The sequence below is a fragment of the Sitophilus oryzae genome, unplaced genomic scaffold (assembly GCF_002938485.1).
Source record: "Sitophilus oryzae breed Bouriz unplaced genomic scaffold, Soryzae_2.0 scaffold_1508_pilon_pilon, whole genome shotgun sequence".
Taxonomy (NCBI): domain Eukaryota; kingdom Metazoa; phylum Arthropoda; class Insecta; order Coleoptera; family Curculionidae; genus Sitophilus; species Sitophilus oryzae.
The window spans coordinates 1,436,418-1,440,952 of record NW_022146179.1 but is presented as its reverse complement, the minus strand read 5'-3'; the positions used below and the strand labels follow the sequence as shown (position 1 = coordinate 1,440,952).

Below are 4,535 nucleotides of genomic sequence, written 5' to 3'. Positions count from 1 at the left end.
TTAGTAAAGTAAAAAAATATAGGTATAGACATTTTTTAAAAGTAAAGTAATTAGTAAAATTTTTACTCCGTATTAATATACTACATTAACACTTTTTCGTCAGATGACTTTCGTTATAAGGTCTAATATAATAATATAATTAATATCCCACATATACTTATATTGAAACGTTAGTAGTTTTCGAAAATCGCTCCAACGTCGGTATTCAATTTAAACTTTCAGTTACTTCTATATAAACTTTCAGTTACTTTTGAATATTTACAGGGTGACTCAGGGATTTCGAAATAGTTCTATATTAGGTTTCAATGGTTGGTGACTTTTCTTTCATTTTTTTTCAGAATATGGCGGCAATGGTAAAGCACATTTTAGACATTTTTGTAAACATAGGTGGCCGGAACATATTTTCAAAGTAAAGCTAAAGCTATTTAAAACTAAAGCATTTAAACAGTCGAAGCAAAGAGCTTGCAGCTTCCCAGTTTTTTGAAAACTATTTTGAGAGAGAAACATTTTATAAAAACAAAAGACCATTATTGTCACGAGAACGTGAACGTGATAATAAAGGTATTTTATTACCCTTGACTGCAGTCAGAAAAGTAAGTTTATTTATATATTGTTATTGATAAGCACATTATACCACTTTCAAAGTTAGTTTTTATTAAATTTTGTGGTTATTAGTTTGTGCATTAATAGCACCTTCTTACTTGTTATTACCATTTATGGCATTGTATGATGAAATCACTAAAATATTAGTTATTAAATTAAAAATAAAACGCAAAACTCTTTAAAAAATGATATAATAAATATGTTGTATGTCAATTTTAAATTAATATTCATCTCAGAAATCCCTAACAATCTGGCAGCGCTGTCGCCATCGCTTGTCATTCAAAGTTGAACACGTGTATCGGAAATTGCTTTGCGATTACCATACTTAAAAATATATATTTAAAAAAGGAAACAAGATTTGTAGTTCTGATTTTTTTTTATTTATAATAACATCACAACCAAATTAAATCATCCCCCTCTTCCCCATTTCAATTTTTCTTCGTGAATCCTACCAAACTCTAGCTCCAACAATTCCAGCTCCAAGACCACCTCCAAGTCCACCTCCGAGTCCTAAACCAATAACTCCTGGAACTACAGAACCTCGAACGACGCCTTTAAAGTAATAAAAAATTATTAGATATTTTGAACTATAAATTATGACTAAGTATATATGTATTTTTTTTTACTTGTGATGTGTGTCATCAGTGTTGCATAAGTACACGGGATCTACAGTTTATCGCCGAATCTGAACGTCACTATTGGAGAGGCTGTACAGTGTAAATATACTCGAGGTGGTTTGCCATTGCCTCCCTTGAGATGGCGGTTAAATGCACTGATTATATTTACTTAGTAATCGAAATAATATACAGGGGGTTCCAGGCTGAGCGTGCATTGGAAGTTTCTAGAGAACTACAACTTCTAGCTCGGAGATTGTTTGCACATCATAGTTTCACAACGAGATCTATCGATTAAAACTATATTCAATATGGCGGCACTTCCGGAAATACCGAAAGTTGACAGCAACATGCTTATTTTAAATGGGTGCCCCCATTTTTTATTACATACATAAATTCTCTGTAAAATTCTCTGAATATTGATGTAAAATACTCTATACCTAACATTAATCGTTTTTGAGAAAAAAAAATATTTAAAATTTTAGGACGAAAAAAACTACCTGTCAAAAAAATTTGTATAGTCTAAAAGTCAAATTTAGTGATTACCACAGCTACTGTGACATAAAGAGAAGACATGTGGCTATCTATTTCAAAAATTAAATTGTTCAAATGTCATATAATAATTTCGGTAGGTGTCATGGAATTGGGCGATTAAAAAATTATCATAAATCAATTTTTTCAAATGGAGGCTCACTTTTTTTTTCACTAATGAAAATTTTTTTCAATTCGTTACTTTTTAACTATACAGTGCGTCTGTCCGTTCTCTAGCTACGGGGTATCCGTGAGAGGGGTAACGATATTCTCTCGATGTTTTTCGTAAAAAATTAGAGGACGCGTCCCATCAATAAAAATTCGACAAATTTGCAAGTAGCTAATAAAATGAGTGGGCGGAATGATTTGCGGTGACGTACTCGTCAAGTCGACGTATAAAATATATTGCTGTTTATTTAAATGTTTTTTATCCGCATTCCTTTCATAGACACAGATCCAGCAGACGCACTTTACATGTTCCTAAAATAAAGCGTTTTTAATTTATTTAAGATTTAATTTGAAAACGTATATTTTTCTTGATTTTATCTAGCTCCTTTGACATTAAGTGTCAAACAATCAGACAATTTATTTCCATCTGTCAGAAAACGAATTATTTCAATTTCCTGTATTATAAATACTGCCTGCTTAAGAGTTTAAAAGTGTATTTAGTGATATCTAATAGTTGATATTAATAATATTCCGTATGATCGAAAAAAAAAAACAGCGCAAAAGTTGGCTCGGAAATGATGCTGCTTTTTGAACAAAGCGTCAGAATATGACATGGCCAGATCTATTGTTTTACATCACTTGTCGTTTAAAGTCATAGGCTACTGGTTTATCAAAAAAATATACGCTTTAAAACTGACTCTTAAATAACTTAAAAATGATTTATTTTAGGTATAGGAACATGTATAATCAAAAAGTAGCGCCATTTCACTAGTCAAATAAAAAGTGGGTTTCCATTTGGAAAAAATGATTTATGATAATGTTTTAATCGCTCAATTCTATGTGAGCTGAGGCCATTATTATATAACATTCGAACAATTTAATTTTTGAAATAGGTAGCCACATGTTTTCTCTTTATGGCACAGTGGCTGTGGTAATCACTAAATTTGACGTTTAGGTTATACACATATTTTTGACAGGCAGTTTTATTTCGTTCAAAAATATTAAATATTTTTTTTTCTCAAAAACGGCCAATGTTGAATATAGAGTGTTTATAATACCAAAATTCATAAAATTCTGCAGAGAATTTAAGTGTGTAATAAAAAATGGAGACACCCATTTAAAATAAGCAAGTTGCTGTCAACTTCCGGTATTTCTCGAAGTGCCGCTATATTGAAAATATTTTTAATCGATAGATCTCATTGTGAAACTATGATATGCAAAAAATCTCCGAGCTAGATGTTGTAGTTCTCTAGAAACTTCTAATGCACGCTCAGCCTGGGACACCCTGTAGATGTTTCTCTTTAATTATAACGTCGTACAGGTTATAGTGAGGATATTTCAACGGAATTTTCACAAAATACTCACCGCCTGGTAGGGGTGGGGCAGCAATGGCGCCAGCTTGCCCCGCAGCAGCAATGCGACTACCATCAGGTCCCCAAAGCTCTCCTTCGGCAGCAGGTCCCTGGATCAGGGCACCTGGAGTTCCGGGTCCAACCAAAGCTGCGGATCTTCCCCAGAGTTTCTATTTAGAACCAACTTCAGTTGGTTCGCCTGGTTTTGCAACGGAATACAGCCTAAGTCTTTTTTTGATTTAAATCATTTTAATGACTTAAGTCGTTTGATTAAAAGCTATTTTTCGAAAGCTGACTTAAGAGTTTTGAAAAAGACTTAAAATTTAAGTCTTTTTCAAAATGACTTGTGTTTTAAATCTTCTTAAAATAGAAAAAGAAAAGATTTAAATCTTTTTAGAAAAGACTTAAGTCATTAAAAAGTCTTAAGCCTTTTTTATAAAATACTTTAATATAAAAATATAAGTTATTTTATAAAAAGTAATTTTATAATGCTTACCATGGAGTTCATTTTGGTAGAAGGTGGTTTTTAGGGTACTGTTAAGAATGGCAGAGTGTTTATTATCCTAACAAACTTAGGTGGAGACTGATACAAATTCTCAGTAACTACCCCAGTTATATATAGTGATTTTATCACAGATAATGTCCATTGTATGAAGCCTTAACCTTCAGGTTGTTGTTTTCTTCTTACTTAATTATACCACATGTTACACTATCAGGACTGTTTTTGTTTAATATTTACTCCCTAGCAACTATTAGCAACTGCATTTTAAGTTGTTTACTTTAACGTGTTTTTTATTAATTATTTTTTAGATCATTTTTATCGTTTCCGTTATACATGTAGTTTAGTTGAAATGATTAGCTGCTATAGATTAATTTACTAAATTAATAAATTATGTATTGTCAAAAAATATAGATAAAATGACCAAAGAAGGCTCATTAGTAACCATTCATAGGTCCAAAATAATTTCTGAAGTAAGGTCAATATTTCGATGAAAATGGGTGTTTGGGAGTTTTTTGACATGAGAAATTTGATTTTGATGTCAATATGACTCCTACTAGTAGAGGGCGCAACCTACATATTTTTTAACTGGTTTGAAGAGTAATAACTTTTCGTCCGTACCTGTATAAAACTACTGAGTAAAAAATATACATTTACGACGCTTTTTACGTAAAAAAGGTCTCTTGGTAAAAATCGCTACGAGTAATGGGTTTCGAGATATTTGGAATCGAAATTATCAATACCTGTCATTACGACATAAATTAAACA

General features: G+C 31.7%; 1 long non-coding RNA gene across 1 annotated transcript; it reads right to left on the bottom strand.

The window, feature by feature from the left end:
- Window positions 1–973: 973 nt before the first annotated feature.
- LOC115878313 lies at window positions 974–3,429 on the bottom strand. The gene is made up of 2 exons (XR_004049493.1): window positions 3,282–3,429; window positions 974–1,155 (listed from the first exon to the last, which is right to left on the bottom strand). It is a non-coding gene; the product is annotated as an uncharacterized LOC115878313 (long non-coding RNA).
- Between the last annotated feature and the right edge of the window lie 1,106 nt (window positions 3,430–4,535).